General features: G+C 38.6%; 2 long non-coding RNA genes across 2 annotated transcripts; one reads left to right on the forward strand and one right to left on the reverse strand.

The window, feature by feature from the left end:
• Positions 1-968: 968 nt before the first annotated feature.
• Positions 969-8,352, reverse strand: LOC124870332. The gene is made up of 3 exons (XR_007038737.1): positions 7,894-8,352; positions 7,780-7,799; positions 969-6,733 (listed from the first exon to the last, which is right to left on the reverse strand). It is a non-coding gene; the product is annotated as an uncharacterized LOC124870332 (long non-coding RNA).
• Positions 8,353-8,509: 157 nt separating this feature from the next.
• LOC124869487 lies at positions 8,510-23,507 on the forward strand. The gene is made up of 2 exons (XR_007038601.1): positions 8,510-8,717; positions 20,721-23,507. It is a non-coding gene; the product is annotated as an uncharacterized LOC124869487 (long non-coding RNA).
• Positions 23,508-24,009: the final 502 nt, after the last annotated feature.

Raw genomic sequence — 24,009 nt, forward strand, 5'->3', positions numbered from 1 at the left:
CTGCAGTGCTTTAGAGCAAAGGAGGCCTGTCAACCTCAAATACTTGGAGCTCTTCACCAAAGATAAATAATCAAAATACCTGTGGAAACATACAAAACGCTGCTCAGCAATAATAACAAAAGGTTTGTTTGCAGCAATAAAAACAAAGATGTATCCGTTGATTACTGAAATAATAATTTTCAATATGACAAGTTTTCATTAAATTGTAAAAAAAAAAACATATAACTTTTTTTTTCCAAAACATCTTTTGCATTGTTATTTATCCTTTGAGAGATAATTGTCTGATTTCCTATCAGAAACAAAGGTCTTGGTCGAAAGAAAAAAATTATAAATCTAAATCTGGAAGGGGTATGATTAATTTAGGCCTAAAGTGTAGAGGTCAATGACTTTGTTTCTTAGGTGCTTTGGAAATTCTTTAGATCTGGCATGATGTGCTGTTTTTGCAATTTTTTAAAGCCTACTTCATGTTGTCAGACAAGTTCTATTAAAGTGATTTCTTGATTCTACTGCTATAATCAAGTTTGGATGTAGGTTTTCCAAAAGATGTGGGTTACTGTAGTTAATTGATGCTGTAAGGGGTCAAATACTTAGTTAATGAAAGGTTTTTAAAGTTTTCATTAAATATACATCAAAATAATAGTATAAATTATTTTTGTTTTACTTGGAAGAATTTAATTTGTTAGCTTGTCTTTCTGGACTAACATCTTATTTGTTCCTCCAAAATTATTTTGTTACAACACTGACTATTGAAAGCATTTTTATACATCCTTAATTCAAAATCTCCGAACTATTTCATTGAACTTGTGCATTTATGCAATGAAACAAAAATAGATACAAGCAGTTAACTACATTGCACGCTTGATTTATTGCACCAACTCTATAATGCATAATGTTCTTGAATTGAATTGAACCATATACATTTTTGTTTGTTTATTCATTCAATGGGATCTGAGTGTTGGTGCCCTTGCAGCAGTTGGGTGGGGTACATCAAAGAAATGTGACAAAAAGATATTCAAAAGACATAAGAACAAACATTATTCCCAAGAACTTCCTTCACTAAGACTTCACTAAGTCCTCCTAAGAAAGAGAAAGAGGGAGTGGTTGGAGTCATAAGGACTCTCTTAAACCATCTGTTTTAGCTAAACATTCATAAAAAGACAAGTCAAAACCCTCTATCACAAACAGTATGCAAAACTACTGTGTTGTTGGACATTTTCTGGATTTTGTTATAAGTAACAAAAGTCATGCAGTTTCAATGCATTTTGCAAGCCTTTTATGCATAGTTGTCACAACGGTGAAAAGCTGTTCAAATGCCTTGTGGTCTCCAGTCAGCCAAAAACGGAGAGCACCTTATGAATATCAGAAATAATGGTAATATCAAATAACAACTTGGAACTAATATGATTGTTAAATCTTTGAATTGCTATTTTATTGTCAGGAGAGAATTGCTATTAAAATCTGTCTGATAAGTGGACATAATGCTGCATCGACCACAGTTAGGGACAAAATTATTCATAACCCTGACAGATTTAGGCTTAAAATAATTTTTTTATTTTACCAACTTGTTTCTTCTGGCTGTATTATTATTATTTAGGAGCAGCCCAGCCAGGGTCTTGAGTCTAACAGAGATCTGGAAAGGGAGCTAAAGATTAGGGTGATGGCCAGGAGGCCTTTCACCCTCAGAGACTTGGAGCTCATTACCAAAGAGAAATTGTCAAAATACCAGTGAAAACATGCAACAAGCTGATCAGTGATGATAAGAAGGGTTTGATTGCTACAATGCCAAAAGAGATATTTTCACCTATTATTAAGAAGGGTATAAACAATTTTATGCTATTTTTAAAATAAAATGTAAAAAAAAATCAAAAACAGATAAATATATTTTTCAAAACTGACAATTCTTTTACCTTATTTTGTTATATTTTCAGAAATGCTTCTCTCATATCCTATCAGAATCAAACTATGATTGATTGAAATGGATATGAATGATTTATGCTCTCAACTGTATATTTAACCTGAAACATTGACCATTACTGTGAACAGAATGTTCTTGATAAAAAAAAAATCAACAACTGTTTCTGCAGTGAAAAATATATTTTTGTTTTTAGATTGTGCATTTGAATATTTTTTTTGTAGGTTTGAGTTTTGATTTTGTAAGGTGGAAATACAGTGCATGAAATAAAGACCTAAAGGTAGGGTAGTTGACCTACAGGGCCTATTAAATTCTCTCAGAATAGGAAAGATTGGCATATAGATCTTGTGACGCTAATTTGAGGATGCTGAAGTACAGTAGAAAAGATACAGGGTAACCTAAAGAGTTGCCACCAAAGGAGAGCTCGAGACCAAGCTATGTCAACATATGAATATATGTACCCAAGATGTTTGTATCGACTGGTATATCATTTACTTCTTCAATGGCTCTTATTTGCTTTTTGTTTAGCTGTCATGTTTGTGTAGGTTTGTGAAGGATCCAAGTGAAGACTGAATTACATCAGTGTTTTTTAACAAATAACAAAGGAGACTTACAGGGGGAATCACAATTAGGACAGGTCTGGGAGCAAAGCCAGCAACAAAGATTGAAACAGGCAGTGAAACAGAGCAATGGAACATTCGGCAGTCCAATAGAAAACCAGCAATAAACTTTGAAAAGTTTAATACTGAGGGAAGTGTGGAGAATGACATAGGATGCAGATGAGGCAATCAGGAGATAATGAGTAACAGCTGAGGCAGAAGGAAAGCAGGGAAGCTCAGGGAGAGAGAGTAATTAACACAAGCTTAACTGAGATACAAAGAAACCCAGCAGTAAAATCTAGCAGACTTAGCAAGAATAATTCTAAACTTAATACAAAGGAATGAACTAATAAGACAACACCTTTCTAACAGTAATGAGCAAGGCAATAAGGAAATGTTGGTATGTGAAGAGTCCATGTACAGTGGTAGATGCTATGAAGCTTAGGACAAGTACATTTTTATAAATTATATTAAAAAAAATCAAAGAATGGTAAAAAGTGAGTTCATTTTGCCATTGCCATTCTATTTTCTTTAATTTTCAGCCACTATTAGTTTGTCACATTCAAAATGTAAATGCATGTTGTCTACCTGGACTTGCAGAAATATCCTTTGTACATGTTTTTAAAACTGAATATCACATTTGTTTCATTGATAAAGATGATTTAAAACATTTTGAGTGAGGCTATTCTCTATGTCTACTAGGTGGAGAGTCCTGGTACAGGGTATGAACACAAAATAAATCTTATCAAAAATGAATTGATAAGAGCGTTGTGCTAGAGCTTAGATGAAAAACAAAATGAAGAATTGCACCAGTTAAGAAGTGCTAAAAAAATTCTATTTTTATGGTTTCTTAACAGAAGGTGACAACATCTGTGATGTCTCAAATAGGCAACAAACAAAAGACTCATCTGGTGAGAAGCATATCACATAAAACCTTAAAGAGAAGCAAGCAGTGAAATTTATGAAGGTACAGTAAAAAACTTGTGTAATGCATGCAGAATGAGATTAGTTTTAGTTTGAAATTAACCACGAAGTGCACCAGTATGGAATTATGAGATTTTCATAGGATAGAAGTCTCACACATGAACACCCACTCGGTCAGATTTGTAAAGGAACTGTGATTGAAGCTCCCGGCTAAATTAAGAGGAAAGAGAGATTAGAGGCTTAAAAGAAATCAAGCCAAGGCTGTTGTTCCCATTTGGCTGTTTGAAATTAGACTGAATACTGAATAAATCTAGGTGCCGTACATCTGAGAGAATCAGTCCCACCGGTAATGCAAATTAGCCTCCACATTCACACAATTATCAGATGATGTGCTGCTTTGTTGGAGCCAGAGCGTGAGGTTGGTGCTGGTTTAGGAGCACAGAGCATGCTGTGTCTTAAAATAAAGAGTTCATTCATGGTTGACAACCTTTTTGGCTTTTGTACGATTGTGAAATCAAGTATCATTCTCATTTTGGTGATTGGTTTCCTACCAGTTCAGGGATGTTAGTCAAAAAAGGCTTATGTAGAAACAGGCTTTCTGGCGATCTTCATTCTGCTTGAAAGCCCATATTAGTTATTAGGTTTCATCTGTCTGTTCAAATTTACAACTCTCATTATTAGTGTGAATATGTATATCTTCAGAAGGCCTACATTGCCTTTTGGAAGTATTCAAACCCCTTGACCTTTTTCTCAATATTTTACATTACAACCACAAACCTCACTTTATTTTATTATGTTAGTTATGTTATGTTATGTTATAAAGCAGAAGTCAAATGACATATTGTTTTCACATCTTTACAAATAAATATTTACAAATTGTGATGTGAATCTGCATGCAGATCCTAGATTAATACCTTAAAGGCCACCTTTTACTGTTATTACAGCAAAAACCTCTACACATCAAGAGACTTACATTTTTTGCCCATTCCAGTTAAAGCTCAAGTCAGATTGGATGGAGAGCATTTGTGAAAATTTATTTTCAAGTCTTACAGATTCTCAGTTGAAGTTAGATCTGGGCGTGTATTCACAAAGAAACCTGAGACTAAAAGTAGCTCTTAGTGACCTAATTTTAAGAAAAATCTCAGAATTTCTTAAATTCTAAGATTTTTCTTAGAAATTTCGATATTTAGATAAAAGTTATTCACAAAACACCTTAGACCTAAAGAGAGCTTTTAAAGTGAGCAAATGTTAAGAGTCGTGAGGAGGACTCTTAGTGAGCTTAAGAATGTCTCAAGCAGAGAAGATGGTGGAATGACCAAGAGACAGAAGACATATTCCCTGTACAATGAACAACTGTGAAATAATAAGATGCAAGGATCAGCCCACTAGACAGTCGAGTAAATGAATACATAAACTTCAGTAACAATCATACAATTATTAATATAGAGATAAGATAAACGTTATCATCCCTCTAGGGGGAAATTAAACAGTTTCAGCAGCAGGACAGGGTAAAGGTGCACCTCTAGTAAGGCAATATTAGAAGGGATAAATAAATGATACAAACAATAATGAATAACCATGAATAAAGAGTGAATAAATCTACAAACAGTATTGTACAGAAGAATTTAAATATCATTTACAGACTAAAAAATGTTTTCAAAAATACATTTGAAAAAATGTTAAGAAGTTGAATAAAACAAACAAAAAAAAACAATATATATATATATAAATGCAAACTCTACAGAAGATTAAGTAAAATAATCTAAACACTGTGGACATAGAAGGAAGATGTAAATGAGGTGAATAAGTATTTGATGTATTATACATGATTATGTCAGCAGCCTGAGCCTAAATGGTCATCTACAAGCTCCCCATCTGTGGAGAAGTTCTCTGGTGTGCTGCATCTCCTCTCTAGCTTCTGATTGCAGCAGATACCAGAGCTGCTCACATTCAAAAATAATGATGAGCATGTAAATAAGGTGCGTTCAAACATTTTGATACTGTTTGACAACTGATTTAAGTATACTAAGTTTCATTATTATGACTTACACATTTCTAAATCTTGTCTAAATTCTATGATCAGTTAATTTCTCTCTAATACTAGGAGTGCATTTTGTTTTATATTTTTATTTTTGCAACAACCAATCACGACTCTTAGACAATAGCGTCACACCTAGCAATGAAGTCAACCACACGTTCTCACTAAGATAGGAATTTCTGTCGTCTCTTTGGGCAGCGTCGCTCTCAGCAGTTGAATCGCTCTTAAGCTCAGACTCCTTAGCAGGAATTTTTAGGCTAAGTTAGGATCTCTCTAAGAAGACTCTGAGAATCTTTGAGAATACGGGCCCTGGACTTTAATAGCAGTTATAGTAAATTTAAGTTGAAATTTAAGTTAAGTTAAATTTAGGATGATGCCCCCACAATTTGGCACCATGGGGCTGGTGCATTCAGGGTGACGTGCAGTGTCAGTTTCCTGTCACAATAAGCATTTAAAAAGTGATTATTTCAGAGCCTAAGAGTTTCTTAAGCAGGGAAGATGGTGGAAAGGCAGAGAGATAGGAGAGATATTCTCTGTACAATGGACAACAGTGAGTTAATAAGACACTACCAGCTCAATTGTGCAGGGTTCCACCCCTGAACAGTCATATAAATGAGCACATAAACTTCAATAACAATCATAAAATTATTAATATATAGAGATAAGATAAACTTTATCATCCCCTTAGGGGAAAATTAAATAGTTTCAGTGGCAGGACAGATTAAAGGTGCACCTCTTATAAGGTAATATTAGGAAGGAGAAATAAATAATAGAAACAATATAGAATAACTGAATATAAGTGAAAATATTTACAAATGATATAGTACAGAATTATTTAAACATTTTCAGACTGTATAATGCTTTCAAAAATAAATATTTGAAAACAACAGAGTTGAAATAAATATATATAAATAAATACACACTGTAGACAAGACACAGTACAATAATCTAAACACTATATACACAGAAGGAAGATGTAAATGAGGTGAATAAGTATTTGTTGTATTGTACATGATGACGTCAGCAGCCATAGCCTAAATCGTCATCTACACCCACATGTCTGTGGAGAAGTTAACAGGTGTTCTGCTATCTACTCTCTAGCTTCTGATTGCAGCAGGTACCAGAGCTGCTCACATTCCAGGCTGGTGCTGGTCTGCCTCTTTGTTCCTCTTTGTGATCCCAGGCTCTGCTCCTCTGTCCAGTTTGGTTTTCTCCACCTTTTGTTCTCCATTTTGTTGTGGTTGTTTTATCAAATCATACCTGTTTATACAAGAAAATAATCACATTAAAATACTGACAGGTGAGTGTCCACTTTAATATCACATAGATGAAGTAGGAAAAAGAACAGCATGGCGAGTAAACATAGCAATAGGAAAATCAAAATAATGATGAGCTTCTTAATAAGGTCCAAACATTTTATTGCTGCATGAAAATTGATTTAAGTTGGTTAAGTTTCATCATCATGACTTACACATTTCTTAATCCAATCTAAATTCTATGATGATTAATTTCTGTCCACTTTTTATAAAGAACCATTTTGTTTTGTTTTTGTGTTTTTGTTTTCCGCAACAACCAATCACAGCTCTTGGAAAACAGCATCAGACCTAGCAATGGGGTCAACCACACCTCCTCACTAAGATAGGAATTTCTGTCGTCTCCTTGCTCAGAGTCACTCTCGGCAGCAAACTGAATCACACTTAAGCTAGGACTCCTTGGCAGGAATTTTTAGGCCAAGATAGGAGCTCTCTGAGAGGACTCTGAGAATCTTTGAGAATAAAAGGCCCTGGTTTATGGAGCAGACGCCTGTTGTTGTCCTGTGAACAGATTATCCCACCTAAGATGTGGATCTCTGCAGCTCCGTCTGAGTTATTATGGTTCTCTTGGCTGCTTCTCTGATTATGATGAACCTACCCAGTCAGTTTAGGTGGACATTAGTGTCTTGGGAGGTTTGCAGTTGTGCCATGCTCTTTACATTTTCAATTGATGGATTGAACAGTGCTGCAGAAAACATTCAAAGCTAGGCTTATTGTTTTATTATCTAATTCTGGTAATTACAAAATGAATGCAAAGGGATTGCACAAGACATTTCCTTGCACAGGATTGAAGAAAGCAGCGTATCAGAACCATAAAATGAGACCAGTTTCTTCCTCTATACAATCATGCACTGCTTTCTATTAACCTCTTAGATGAAAACCCAATAAAACACATTGGAATTTGGGGCTGTAACAAGTTCAAGAGCTATGAGTACTTTCCATGGTTCTGTTAATTCAGGATAAAGGCACTGTTATGTTTCAGACCTTCCTTACCTAAAATGGTTCTCCCTGGACTGATGTAAGAGTGGGAACAGAGCAGAATCGATTCAGTCAAGTACTCTCAGAGTGAAGATCTGACGAGAGAATTATCCATGCACTATTTCCTACCCTGCTCCAGTTCGAAGAAAATCTGCAGCTCCAGCTTCTGGTAGCTTTCATCCAGCAGGAACAGATATACACAGACGTACACACACACACACACACACACACACACACACACACACACACACACACACACACACACACACACACACACACAGGCTGCGCTGAGGTTTGATACTTCCTTTCCCTATAAATATTGTTTTTCCTGTCAAACTAATCAGAGGAGTTAAACAGAAAACAAAAGAAAATGCCTTGGCTCTGATGAGAACCAGAATTTTCCATAACTATCCTGAGCGCATAAACAGTGTCTTGGGGTCCTAAAGCATGCCACAAAGCTTAACTCCAATATGACCGTTATTTCTTATGATGCGATTATCAGAATTAACATTAAAATGAAAAAAAAAAAAAAAATCTGACACAATGCGTTGTCTTTATACTCCGCTTTGCCCTCAGACTATACTCCTCTTCCTCCTCCTCCTGTATTCCCCACCCGAGTTCTCCTGAATAATATGGACAACTCCCCCATTCCCGCCCATTCCCACACGCAGCGACGCCTTCATCCAATGGCCAACACGGATTTCTTTTTTCTCAAGCTATCCCTTCAGAGCCAATCCCCGTTGTTCCAGTGATCCCTGTAAACCGGATGCCCTTCCCTTCGGCCCCTCAAACGCAGCGTAATCTTTGGATCAGGAGAGGCAGAGGCACACAGGCGGTGTGGACTTGGGCTCAGATGGAGGTGATGAGGATGAAAAAGAAGAAATTGCATCAGTCCCACCTCGACTGGAAGCTGAAGCCGATGTGTTAATGTCAAAAGATGAAGGGACAATGCTGTGAGTATGTTATAATGGAAAAAAAATGCAACCTAGAATAGATAAATGTTTTTTAACGGAAGAAAAAGTCCGCGCAAACAGATGTAATACGTATAAATAGATTATGCGTATTTGATGTCGATAAAAGGGTACAAACGCTTTCCATATGCGCGTAAAATGAAGGTGAAACTGTGTGGGTTTGGCGCTCAGCGCTCCAACCAGGCGGTAAGCGCATGTGAATTTTTTCCCACATCCTATTCTGATTTCTTGTATAACGCAAGAATAAACGCGCCTGAACAACCTTTTGTACACGCTTGAACTTTTAAACGCCGTTTTTAAAAGATGTACAGGACGTGCAGATGCGGGTCTCGTATCCTGCCAAAGTTTTTACGCGTTTTTACCAGCTCCAGGAGTTCCGACCAGTTCTGATCGGGGACACAATAATGTAACTTTGATTGACTCCTCACCAGACAGCGTCCTTGTTCCCCTACTTGGTGAAGACTGATAAATGGTGGCTATTGTTTTTTTCACCAGCTGAACAATGCGCACCGGGTTTGTGTGGACCATCTGTCATTATATCGAAATTACAGCAACCCCCTCATACACCCTCAAAGACACCTGAAGAGCTCAAAAAACAGACAGCGATCATTTAGAGCCACCACCCGTCTCCCTCTCTCTCTGTCTCTGAGCCCTGAGTCATGATGCAATCCGTCTGGGGTGAAAGCGTGCGTAAAAGCAGACGGAAAACCCTATGAATGGCCATTCGTCGGATCAAAGTGCTACGGATGAAAGCATAAAGAGAAAAATTACAGATAAATCACTCGCAGATCTGTTCTTTTAACAAGACATTTGGAAGGGTGCATGCTTCTAGCAAAGGGTTTTGCGCATCTTGAATTCTCGGAAACGGTCTCTGCGCATCTGACTTCCTCCCGGAATCGGAGCCTTAGGCACATTGTTAAAATAGAGAAGAAGAAAAAAGCCATACTGCCATTTTCAGGATGGGCACTCAAAGAGGATGCATACACTCTGAATAAACACACTTCAATCAGACGCGTTGAAGCTTGAGAGGAAACTGCCTCACATTAATGCAGCTGAGACATTATTTTTGTTGCTGTTAAAATTACCCTTCTTAGGTTCTCACTGTGCAGTGCCAAGCACTAATATGCTCTAAGGTTAATGAGGCAGTCTCCATTAATTCTTCTGCCATCTGGATACATTAGATCTAGTTGCTTAGAGCTGCACTAACAATGAAATGTGCTGTGAGTTAGTGATAAAAAGTAAATTTTGTACTGTTGAAATTAATTTGCTTTTATGTAAATTTCTACAAACATCTTTTCATGTAAAGCACCGAACAAATAAGTGATCCTGATTGGAGCCGGCCCAAGGCACAAGCAAACTTAGCTGCTGTTTGGGGGCCCCAAGCCAATAGGGGCCTGCCAAATGCAGGTAAGATGCGATCAAATTAAACTATATGTAATATTTGAGCATTTTATTTATTATTTATCTCCACAATTCATCCAAATACTATCACAACAAGAGAAATAAATGTATATGGACTATTCTATTCTAAGAGGGAATGGCATTGCGAGGGAACAAAGTGGGGGAATAATTTAGTGAATGGGCAAATTGAAATGGAGCTCTTAGAGGTCATGACTTCTCAAACAGAATACAGATCTCAAAACTTCGAGCTTTTCAAGTGTTTGTCAACAATGAGCCATTTGATGTTGATTCAAAGGTTTATGAACAATAAATTGCAAAAAAAGAGGTTCAAATATGTACATTTATTTAGGATTTAGAAGAACTGACAAATATATCGGATGTAATCAAACAGAAGAAAAAGTTCACAATTTGATAGTACTGTTAAGTCATAATTTAATGCAGCTGTAAATTAATCAATCATATTTTCATATTTGCTTATAAGCACATCTAGTTAAACTGGCCCCACCTTCCTGATTTAATTGAGTCTGTATTTAAACTGTATCCTGAACATGACTGCAAGATCAAATGTATAATTTAGAGAAATAACATTGAAATCACAATTTAATTATTGTAATATAATAAATAATGTGTGATGAATAATGAAAGGGTCAAGCAAAACACATTCTTTCACATAATCAGTTACACCATGTAAAATAGACATCAGTCATTCAAGCTTGGCATATTATTGGTGCTGTGGTGGCTGGAAATGGGGCCCCTAATCAAATTCTGCTTAGGGCCCAGTACCATCTTGGGTCAGCCCTGGTCCTGATGTGATCCAGACCAATGGGTCTCCACTTACGTCCCTCTCAGTGGTCGGTTACAAATAAATCACTTTAGCTTTTATTCATTCTGAAGAAAGAAATAGAAAAGAGAGCAGCCTGTGTCTCCCTCATGATAAAGAGCAGCAAATGTCCGAGTGAATTTCTGTTTAATTCAGTTCCCAGTTGATCTGCTGGTGTCGTCGGGGAGGAGTGAGTGGACACAGAAAAAGTCAGTTTCCTTGTTGCTGCTGTCATCTTGGACAGAGGATGGTTGGATGTTTTCCTGTCTTATCTCCAGCTGAAGCTATGATAATAAATCCTGTGTAATTCCCTATAACACATGATGAGGTTCATCAGCGGCAACCTGTAATTCTGTCTGACAGCTATTACACGGGAAACGCTCACATCTGCAAATCAGCTTTTTCACATCTATTCATTTTAAAACTAATATAAGCTTTAGTTTGATATTTTTGTTAGAATTTTAGTAACTTGGAGTGTCATCTCACAATACATTCACAGCATTTATTTAAGTAAAGTATCATATATAATGTGATAAAACTCTTTTTTCTAATGATCTAAATTTGCTGTATGCATGCATATCGAGGTATACCAAGATTTTAAACAGTTACTGTTTTAAAACAGTAAAAAAATACCATAATTTTTCTTTTAATGGTGTAAAATCATCCTTCTAAAGCAAGGCTAGTGAAAGTGCTGAAGAGACCACAGGAGCATAGGCTAATATAGTGTGCCCCTTCCGAACCAGTTTGCTGCGCACTGCTGGTCAGCTGGCTGAAAGAAGGCTGCTCTAATTTACCTTTACTTTCGACAAAGAAAAATGTGGCTCTTTGGAAATATTTCTGGTTGTAGAAAACAAACAAAATTAACCAAATTATTTTTTGTGTTTATTCTATATTTTTGCTTACATCTATGAATTAAAACCCAGCTAAAAAACTAAATCGTATGGATTATTGTAACATGTTCTATTGTCAACAGCATTAGGAAGCTGTTGACAATAGCTTTCCTGTTTTAAATACAAGTAATTAGACCACATAATGCACTTTTATTTTATACTTTTGTGTTAACACTGTTATTTTCAGAGCCTTGTCAGCTGATATTGCGTCTTTTTCCCTCTCATCCTTTTTTGTTTATGCATCCCAAGCAGCAAGTCGTACTGCTTGTATCCACATGTGTGGGTTATCTGGACGAAAAAGGCCTGAATTAGTCCACAGCAGCAGCAGGAACCGGTGTGGGAGTCGTTGTGTGTTTGTGCTTCGCTTTGCAGCCAAGGGTAAATGGAAAGGTTAGGTAATGGAGACCCCTGGTCTCCGCCTCAGGCATTGCGACATACTGCCTATCAAGATGAGTGGTTGACCTCTGACCCCTCGTCTAGCCGAGGGCCCGGGTCTGCATGGGTCAAACCAGGTGGCTTTCAAGAGCCTATTGGTCCGTTAAGAGGCACATGGCATTTGAACTCGCTGCACTTTAGAACTACATACACTCCTCAGGTTAATTAGGAAGCTGTTGCAAAATATTGTTGAATGTGTGTTTATATGTGAATGGGACAATTAAAGAATCTAATCTGGTTTTAGATGTTTAAATAATGCAAAACTGTTATTGGAAATATGCAAACAGCATAATTCCCGTTGTTGGAAGGTGTATTTTTTGACCACCACCAGATTTTTTTCATGAAACTCCTGTGTTCCTGCTTTTAATCGCAAAATGCTTCAACACTCGAGCTAGCCCGGTTCTTGTCGCAGCTGTGAGAAACAGCCTGTCTCCATTCTGTCACAACATGCTTTCTTATTGTATCACCGCACTAGACATTCCCCGTGGAAATTTTGGAATCTTTCCTATTGTCCCTGAAGGAAAGGGGGGGAGGTGGGCTTTCATATGGAAGTGGGGAACGCCAGGAAATGACAGGCATTCTTTGTGGACAATTTGAAAATAAACTTGTGGTTCTTTGCCTCTCTCCCTGCAGCTGAGCAAAACTACAAATTAGATGAGAGGATTGAAGATTAACAACTCCTTTGTGGTGTTTTTCAATTTATTGTATTTTCTGCTGCAGTCTGTTCTGAAAGTGTATTTTTCTATTGAGCGCACCTGAAAGACGGGCCATCAGAGCCTGATGCTTAAAGAGCTTTTGTCGAGAGCTTTTCACTCTTTTCTCTGAAAGTTTTTGAATGGATGCATTCTTTATTTTCCTCCTTATGTGTCCTTATTTTGCCTTACCTTCCTCCCCCCTCACTTTAAACTCAACCCTCCTGCTGGAGCTTTACTTTATGAGGTGTGACAGTGAGGTCCGGTTGTCGAGACAGGTTGCTTGGACTGGAGCATACGACTTTATATTCACCCCGCTTTGAGAAGGGCTTGAATTTACCTCGGCCGTATACATTTACTCACATGCAGGAACTCCCCTTTTTCTGCTGAGCTGGCATGGAAGTGCAAAATGGGAAAAAAGAGTGGGAGATAATAAGAGAGAACTGCTTTGTTTAACCTCACAGGCTCTTACAGTTGCACATGGAGTGGGTACAAAAATAAGAGAACAGCTGCAACAATAAAATAAATTTAGAAATAGGTATGGTCAAAGTTAATGGAAATATTTTTAGTTTTGTATTCAGAAAAGGCTGGTGTGAGATCACTATGTGATAACCTTGGTATTTTAAAAATGTATAACATGATGTATTGCTTTTATTTCAAATATAACAGAAACAATTATTCCCATAGCTACTAAAATTATTTAAAATATAAAATAGTGATTATTCAAGTTATAATAACGTTGTCTCTAAGATTTATTGACATTTGTGTGTTTTGTTTTTACTAATAATATTTCCACCCAGACAAATTTATCTTTGTTGTAATTAAGGAATACGTTTATTAGTCTCCATTCAGCCAGCTGACCAGTAGTGCACAGCAACATGTGGGGGAGGGGCAACTAAAAACCTCGTCACCTTGTCACCAGTAACCAGCCAAGGCCTGATGGCTAATATAATTCGCTTGCCAATATATGTGGGAGGAGCAGCTTACTAAATGGGACATACTTTGGCCCATACGTTATGGTCCATAAAACCGCAGAACGTGTGCCTTTAACCCGCATTTTATCTCCCATCTTATTAAAAGGACTTTCGACCTAAAATTGGAAACAGAATGATAGAAGAATTTAGCGGGTGTAAAACTGTAACTGTTGAAAACCTTAATACCTGGTTCAGGCCTAATGGCTAACATGACTCTCTTCCAGATGACGATAACTTCCAGAAACATTTTTAGAGTTTGGATCTGGCAGGTTTTTGTAAGAATGAGAAAAACATAGTAGCCTTCTTTTAAACAGCTGACCAGCTGTTTGCAGCAACATGGGGTAGTGGGACAGTACTACGCTACTCCATTCTCCATACAGATGGAAAAGTCTTATTTCTTTAGGAATCTCATTAAAAGGCTTTAAATCGTAAGAACAGCATGATGGGAAATTTTTGCGGATTTGGAAACTTTGACACCGGTAACTGGCTCAAACCTTGTTTAGAAATCTTCCCATCTTCTTTGCACCAGCTGTTTATATAGTTCTGGCCTGACTCCAGCAGAAATCTCACACCTTAGACCCCCCCCCACAACCCATTTTTAAATTCTGTCGCTCTTCCTCCTTTTCCCCTTGTTGTTTTTCCCAACAGGACAGGGGTAGTTCCCTGGTATTTGACCAGTGTAGCGTAGCCGGGAGGCTGGTTGTTCTGTGAGACAAAGGCAGCGTGCCTCAAGGAGAGGAATGAAAGGAAACGAGGTTGTGCAGCCACTCCTGTTTACAATGGGAAACCTCCTTAGTGAGGCTGTAGAGCAAATAACCACAGTCTCTCCTCTTTTTTTTGTTGTTGTTTAATTTAACAAGCGCTGAGACTGTGAGAGTGTGTCTCCAGCCCTTTGTTGGAGAATCACGGCTGCCTACGTACAAACCATACTGATCTGAGTCCTGTGTGAGCACATGGAGAAGAGGGGGTATTCATTACATCTAAAGAGTGAATATCAGCTTTCTCATCCTTACACCTGTTTAGTCTGGCCTAACAGATGGTGCCTCACTTTTTAAATACATTTCCCATATTGAGGTGTGGTAGTTTTTGACTGAGAACAGAAGAGTGGAAATTTGGGAGAAATTTGGGTGATTTTTATGTAAATATGCTGGAGCAGTCAGGTAGATCTAAATTTGTATTTTTCTTTACAAATAATTACCTTGACAAATATTACATGGACAATCAAGGCTTGGAAGCCTAATGAAAATAGTAGAAAAATCAGTGCTTCAAAAAAAGGCTTTTTTCAAAAGTATAAGAATTTAGTAAATGCATTTAAAGAACGGTTTTCAGAATGATAGATGTCTTACACCTATAATAAAGACTTTATATAAATAAAGTGACAGATTGTAATGAGATTATGTGCAGTTTTTTTTTTTTATTACCGCTATCAAAGTATTAGATGAATTCAGGTATAATGGGACATCACATAATGTGGGGCAAGATTTATTGTGAAAATTAATTAGTTGTGAAAATCATGGACAATCAAGTAGTGAAAGCTTAAGGAGCTCCACCCAGCACTGTCATTTAGGTGAGATTGTTTTAAAAAAGTTAGGAGTGTGAGAAGCAGGATGTTTGTTAAGATGCAAACTTCAGGATAGTACCTGAGCAGATAGCCTGACAAATGTACTAGCCAATATAATTTTGAGTGTCACTCTATGCAGAGCAGAATGATAAAAACAATAAATGAATGTTATAGATAATATTATTATAACTATGTTAATCAATATGTTGCACTACATTGGCTACGTTTCTGTTTTAAGCAATTAGATCAATTTGTTTTACAATTTTTGTGTTAAAACCATAATACCATTAACTAATTAATTCCCATTTATCCTCTAAATTTCAGAGAAGTTTTTACAGTTACAGATAAGCAATGTTTTTGCACATCATTGTATGCTTACAGATAGCCTGGCTTGTCCACATATACTTGTGTTTTCTGTCTGCATATTATATCTCAGCTCGCTCTGATCCACTGCTGCTTGGTCTTCTGTCAGCATCTCGGACCGCCGGTGGTGGTCAGGGGGAGGGAGCTGAAGCTGCAGGAGACTTTTATGGTTCAAGCTCCAGAGACAACCTACTCACAGGCACCTCTCTGCTGGCACTCTTTTATGACATCATAATCCCCTCCCCTCCGTTTCCTCTGACCAGTCTATAGACGGTACCTGTCTGTATGTCAGATTCATCTTGCAGCTGGTGATTTTCTCCAGAGGCGGGTTCTCAGACCATCTTAGGATGCTCAGATCTTGACAGTTAACCAATAAAAACTATTTTGTTTGACAAGTGATGGAGGACTTTTTTCAGCTCTATAGTTTTCCACAAGTATATTTTCTTTTTGTTTCTTCATCACTTGACTTAAAGAGGAGAGTCGGCCTGAGCCTTTTTTGCATCCGTGCACACTTCAGCCCATCAACAATGAGAGGGTCTTAGACTTGTTGATCCCTTTTGCTTGTGGAAATGTGAGAGATGAAGGGCAGAAAAGAAGGGATTAGAGGAAGAAAAAGATAATTTTTTTGGGGGGGAATGGGTGACCTAACAGGAACCTTCATCGCTCACATTCATTTGATGCTCGGCCCCACTGGCCTCGGGGAGGCTGAACAATAGAAACACCAGCATGACAGCATTCCTTAAGGTTAAAAAGTTCAGGGGTCACCTGGTGACCCCACCCTGCCAATCAGTGGCAGGGCACTAACTCATTGCTTTTTGCTTTATGTCTTTGCACTTGTTGGACAGACTTTGCACCTTGTGTTACAACATGCCCTTTGCTCTCTAATAGACTAAGAGTGCCTGGATCCCTTTTAACTGTTTTCTAATGCATTTTAATCAGTTTTAGCCTACATAATTAGAGATGGATCAATACAATCGGCCAAAGATTTGAATTGGCTAATTTTCCTCTTGATTGTCTTTATAGTAACTGCAAAATCAGTTTTTTAATACTCATTGAATGCATCAAAACTATAAAGTCCCACCATTTTAACAAAGAGCATGCACTTTTTGTGTTTTCTAAAAACCAGATTAAGGTCAGGAACAGATGCTTTGAAGCATAAATTGACATAATGTGGTAATTCCTCCATGTTGGCTGAATTCAAAGCTACTACCTCTATCAGAGAATCTGCAGAACAATTTTTGTTTTTTTGTGGCTTATAGACACTAGAAAAAAAGAAATGTGTCTAAATCCGATCTGGCAGGTCAAAGTTCAAGGAAAACAAATTGGAATTGGCCAAAGAAAGCCTGATTGATTCACCTCTGCACTGATTGACAGTTTAAACTTTCAGGGAAAAGAGCATTAACTAATGACAGGAAACTGGGAAAAAGTAAGCTAGGTGCAAAAAAATGTGCACATTTACAGGCTTGGCAGTATATTTCCTAAATTGTGTATGTAGCCTTTGGTGCATACAATAACCCAACCAGATGTTTTACAAAGCCAGATCTATACATGGTAGATCCACCACAGACCACAGATAATTATTAGCCATAATAATAAAAACATACCTATGCCTGTTTTATATAATAATCCCACCAGGGTTAATGATTATTCCAACAAGAAAACTCAAGGTCTTACAAGTTGTAGTTTTTTACCTTATATAAAACTTCATGTTCAGTTCACTACAGCACACTTCAAATGAAGGCTTGGCTCCTATTAAAATGGAGCGTATGCATGTGTAGGCATAGTGCTGCATGTGAGAGACCTACAGGCAGTCTGCAGGTCTGTTAGTAATTATGAGTGAACATACAGTATACACTGCAGTGGACATTAAAGTCCGCATTGGACCACCCCAGAGACACACCAATGGCACTTCCTAAGACAACTTCCTTCACTCCGCCTCGAGGGGAGCGTGTTTTGGGATTTCCAGGGGATTCACTGGACATTAATCACCCTTCGAGGAGAGAAATTTCTGTAGGTTCACAGAAAAGTTGCTGTTTTTCTGTTGTTTCTGGAAAAAAAGTGGTTTACTTTCTTGTGTATTTTGTGCTAAGGTCTGCTCCAATTTTCCTCCAGGTTTCGAAGTACGATGCCTTCAGTTGATCCCCATCAAATGCTCACCCTACGTCACATTTGTTTTGCCCTCATTCTAGGTGGGGCAGCAGGCCCCCAGTAAAGACTGCAAAGCCACAGCATTTCATCCCACACAATAAATCCGCTTACAGTCGAGGAAGGAGACAGCGCTCTCTATTAGTCTGCAGTTAGAAATGAAAGCCTATCTGGCTGCAGCTGTGGAGGTTCTCCAAAGATGGGAACGTTTTTTGTCAGGAACAAATAGAGGCCTTTTTATTTTGTCTAGCAGCTGACGCCTCTCCCCACCCACTCCTCTAAAACCGCTTTTGTCAGTAATGTAGAGTGGGCCACTCAGGCAAGCGCGAGAGACCATGAGAGTTTCCGAGGAGGAGAAAAAAAACGAAGTGCAGGGTTCGCTGGTGATAGGCTCAAGGGGTAAAGAGCCGGCTGTTTGCCATATGGGATAATTATCTGCTATTTTAAAAGATTATCTCTCCTATTAGTATAGTGTTTAAATGTATATCAGAATGTGTGCATGTGTGTGTGATTTGATCTCTGGTTTTTAACCTCGATGTAATGCTGAGACTCTTTGCCCCCCTCCTCCGTCTTTTAAGCTGTGTTAGTCATGATCTGCCCCCCACCCCCAACCTCTAACCTCAATCCCTTCCTCCTCTGTAAGCCCCTCCTGCACACACACACACACACACATATATATCCAGTGTCTGTCAACACAAGAGAAATATTCAGCTGTAGATAGGGGGTCCCTTCAGAGGGCACGACATTGAACTGGGATGGGGTGGGGGGTTAAGAAGAAATGGCTGGCTGACACTAGGGTTGCCATGGTAAAACCCTATTTTCCCCTCTCTGCCGACCCTCTGTCTATTTTTCATTTCGCATCTCTTTGTGGGGTGAGGTGTAAGTGTGTGTGTGCTTGTGACTGTGATGGAGTGGGGAGGATGTAATAAGGCATATGATTTTGGTCTCTTATCTGAGTCCCTGACAGAACAGACACTTCCGCCTCAGGGGTACACAGTCAGAAAGTATGTTTACAAGGTGCCTGTGAATATTATTCTGCATTTCATTTAGATTATTTACAGAACAGCCAATGTTTTCCCTTTTCTGAGGGGTGTTGCGCATCCATAGATAAAAGCATGAAAGAACGCAGGGGCAGTAATTTAAAGATTGTGCACACTCACAAGACAGAAACCATTTTGTCTGTTTTATTGCTTTCTGAATTACAGCTCCAATGATGTGACACATTACTCATCCATTGTAGCCAGTGTCTTATCACGCCATAGCTCTACCTCCCATACCCCGCCAGAGTAATGGATGCAGGTCTGGCTTGCATAATGACATCAGCAGCCCGAAGCTGATGAAATAAGGCAATGGATGACCAAAGATCAGCATTTGTCATTCTGACGTCAGTCCCCTCCCCACTTCCCTGCTCTCCACGCAGCCAGCAGCGATGCGGCCAAACTGTCAAGAGTTGTTTGGCCCCGCTTCTGACAATGGGAGCTCCTGGCCTACGTGGGGGCCATGCCGCAGAGGGGATCTGAAAGAAGCTGAGCCGCACAGTTGGACGTCGTTATTGTTCTCCAGGCTGGATGTCCACAGATTTGAAAATGGCTCAGCAACCATGAGCAGAGCAATTTCAAACCAAAGTAGGGATGTCAGAATGACAAAAAATGTTTTGTTTACATTTACCAGTTTTTTTTTAGAAACTTTTCTAATTTAAAGGTCGTTTCGATTTAAGAACACAAATAACTGTTTTTGCCTTTGAGATTCTGCCTCCAGTTCAAAACACTAAAGTTGGATAGAGCTTTATTACAGAAAGGTCGCTCACTATATCCAAAAAGCATTGTTTTCACTTATAGATGAAGGTGCTTTAGAATAAAAAAAAGCCAGAATGAATAGGATAGCAGAATATTTTGTTGGTTATTGAGAGGATCTGCAACAAACTGTGAGATTCAACAATCAGGCATAATCAGACAAATGTTCTGCAGGTTCTAATAGAGGTCCACATTCAATACTGATCAAGATTATTTGCATGTATGCAACTCTGACCTTAATCTGCTTTTCATGAAACAAAAAAGACTGCATTAAAGTGCATGCTGTTAGTTGATGCGTTTATAGACTGAAAACTGTTTTTAGTTATGATGCATTTGATTAATATGGGATATATCAGGGTGTGAATATATTTTGGGCTTGACTCTACACTAACCTTTACATTTTGGAAAAAAGTATATTCTGCTTTGTTTACACCTACCGTGGACACTCAGACAGTCAACAGAGATTTGAAAAAAAACCAAACACTTTTCAAAGTGGAGATGGATCAGGTATCTGGAGATGATAAAGCAATAACGGCATATAACCCCACCTTATAAATGGTCACTGTCTCTTTCTGTGCCACAAGATTTTCATATTCTTTCTCCCTTTGTCCCAACTCTGTCTCATTTAAAGTTTAAATCTAAGCTGGAGAAGCAAACAACTGAAAGTGAAGGCCAACACATGAGTAAGAACAAAAGCTATAATTGTTTTGGGAGAACCTTTGACCCTGGAACAGCTTTAGCCATGCAAAGGGTCTTCTTTAGCACTCAGTCACATGCTGGAGGAGCATAAGAATGATAGAATGTACGAGGTAATTTAACAAAGGTTAAGGAATAAATAGGGGAAAAAATTCTTCCTTTTGTGGTTGTATGGAGAATGATTGCTAACAATCTGATTTTCATGTGTGTTTCAGATGCTGTTGCAGCCTGTTTTTAATCAGAAGAAGAAAGACCTCAAGTTCCTGTGATTACAAGATGGTACAACTACAATGAAGCAGATTCTCAAAGCTCATATGAAAGCCTAAACACACCTTGTTATACTTTGTGTATAACATGATCAGAACTGTCAGTGCTCCAAGGACTGAACGCTCTGCCACTGTCTTGTGTCATTAGATCCCCACTGTTGTGCAACCTGACCTCTGTGGTCTTGCCTGAGTCTTATCCTCCTCCTCTTCCTCCTCTGCGCCCTGCCTTCTCTGTCATATCGGCTCAGGTTCAGGGCTGCTGCCCCGCCTGCCTCGGTGAACATTCAACGCTGTCGGTGAGTTTGGTTTCAGTAGCACATAAACCATCGACCGTTGACTGTGCCCCGTGGCTTGCTCTTGCGACGTCAAACCTGAGCAAAAAAACGGGGGAAAAGACCAAAAATGAACAAAAGGGCAAGTGGGCGCCACATGCAAATGCTGAGCTGGAAGCCACATGTGCACATGCTCATAAGTGCCACTTTGTGTTCACTGTACCCAAAGACCAAAGGTCACAATCAACATTCATTGCTGTCGCTGGGTTGGACTCTGTAAGAAAGCTCACTGAACAATGAGTGCAACTGTGGCCCAGATCTGCCTGACTCGCATCTCAGCCAATCAGACGACCGGATGTGAAGCACTCTGATTTCTTTATTTATGTACTTCTTGTTTTTCACTTCTATTTTTTCCCCTCTCTTCCTCCCTCCCTGGTGCCAGGAGTTTTTAGAGAAGGGAGGCAGAGAGTTAGGCGGCACAAATAGACTTCTGGCTGCCTGCTTGTCCTCATCCTCCTCTTCTCTCCTCTAATTGATGGTTATGTGTGCAGCATGGGGGAAGGAAGCCGAGTGAATGTGTAATCATTTGGAGTCTCTTCTCCTTTAGATGTTTCATCCCTCTCTTTTTTGTTTGTCTAATTATATACTGAGCTCAGTTAACTGTGTGTCTGTGCTGGCAGGGAAGGCATATTTGCAAAAAAAGGAGGACAATGGAAGGAAAAAGAAGATTACAGCTTTAGAAAAAATAAATCTAGTTTTGAGTTTATTTCTCATAATAATTTCCCTGATGCTCCTGCAGATATATTTGAATAAAAGCAATTTTGCAGTAAAAAAAAAAAAAAAAGAGTACTTCCACCTTTTTGATGAAAGATGTCTAATTATCTATATTTAAATGTCTTGGTGTCCTACCAGTCCCTGTCTGTGTGTGTGCTTGTGCCGCTCTCCATGATAGAGGACGTGTCTACTGATCACAGGGTGCAATGAGTTATTTTACTTCAACACCGAAGCCAGCTCTCTCACGGGGAAAAAAAATAACCCTGTCTTTCTTCACAGTCTGCGACCCACAGTACTGCAGCCTTCTGTGATACCTCTCAAACACTGTGTCCTATAACAGTTATTCATGTAAGGTAAACACACACACAGCTGAAAACCAGATGTTTACATACACTGTTAAAAAAAGACACATAACCTTTATATCTGTTACCAAAATTATTTCTATTTGCTACATGCCAGAATGATGAGCATGAAAAGAGATTTAAAGTAATTTTTTCTTTTAACTTTTTTCAAGCCAGAAGTTCACATACAATTTCTTAGTATTTGGTAGCATTGACTTTCAAATGTTATGACTCGGTTCAAACATCTTGGGATTCTACGACCTTCTCACAACAGTTTTGCATTCCTACTGACAGAACTGGTGTAACTAAGTCATGTTTGTAGGCTTCATCATTCACACACACCTTTTCTGATGAGCCCTCAAATATTAAATGACTCTGATATCAGGGCTTTGTGATGGCCACTCCAAAACATTGGACATTGTAGCTTATTTAGTGGTATGTTCACGGTCGTTGTCCATTTTGAAGACCAATTTGTGCCCAAGATTTCAACTGCCTGGTTGACATCTTTGGGAGGTTTGAATATTTCCACAAAACATTGTTTCCTCATAATGCTATCTAATTTGTGAAGTGCACCAGTCCCTCCTGCAGCAAAACACCCCCACAATATGATGCTGACTCACCTATACTTTACAGTTGAGATGACATTCTCAGGCTTGTAAGCTCCCCTTTTTAATTTAAATCCACCTATGGTCATTATGGCTAAACCATTAAATTTTCTTTTACCAGACCACCAGACATGTCTCCAGAAAATGAAGGTCGTTCTCCCTGAGTGCAAATGCAAACTAATCTGTTTTATTATGTTGCTCTTGGAATAATGGCTTATTCCTCTCTGAGTCACCTTTCAGCCCATGTCAGAGGACCCCTATTTAGTGTTGATAATGACCAGCTGCAACCAACATCTTTACGAGGTCTTCTTCTTTCGTTCTGGAGTTCTTGGTTAATTTCCTTTGATTTTTCCTTGATGTCAAAAAAAGGAAGCAGTGTACTTGAGGAGTAGTCTTACAAGGCATCCACAGATATGCCCCCAAGTACCTCAAATTGTTTAAAGGCATATAGTAATCTTAGTCTATGTAAACCGTTCACTTTGAAGAAACTAATACAAAATTCTCCCAAAAAAATCTTATTATTCTGGAAATGTATCAAATGGAAATAATTTAGATAACTCTACCTGACCTAAAACAGGAAAGGTTTCGTCTGATTTAATGTCAGACTGGGGAAAAAATGGCTATACGTCTGCGCAGAGAATGTAAATATCTGATTTCAGCTACATTTGTTTGTCCTTATTCCTGCAACAACCTTTCTCAAGTGATTTCCTAACTACGTCAATAAAGTTCAATTCCAGACCAATTTATCAGTATTTGATGTGTTTTGCTCTTCTTCTCTCATGTCTCCATCAAACCTTCTCCAAAGTGCCTTTTCTGTCATTTAACAACCAAACCCCATGTCCATGTCCCCGTCTCTAAAGTCTCCCTGTATTATTCATAGAAAAGCACTCTGTGCAGTGGTGCAGAACAGTGAAGGTGATGTAACAGCGGCTGCGAGCTCCGCTTCGGGCTGTCATCTGGGATGAATTCATGCGACAGGCAGAACATTTCAAGTTGGTTCAACTTTGTTGATGCTGCCAACAACTATTAAAACAGGGTTTTCTTTCTTTATTTGTGTTCGTTTTGGTCAGATTCCTATGAGATGTTTGCTTCAATTAAGCTTGAAAGGTCACATTTGAATCATCTGTCCTGCAGCTGCAGAAGTTAAGGTGTTAAACGTAAATGAAATAGAGTGCAGATAAAAGTTCGCATTAAGGTTTAATGAAGCTTCACTGTGTGGACAAACGTTCTCACATCATACAGCAGC

This window comes from Girardinichthys multiradiatus, chromosome 6, assembly GCF_021462225.1.
Source record: "Girardinichthys multiradiatus isolate DD_20200921_A chromosome 6, DD_fGirMul_XY1, whole genome shotgun sequence".
Classification (NCBI taxonomy): domain Eukaryota; kingdom Metazoa; phylum Chordata; class Actinopteri; order Cyprinodontiformes; family Goodeidae; genus Girardinichthys; species Girardinichthys multiradiatus.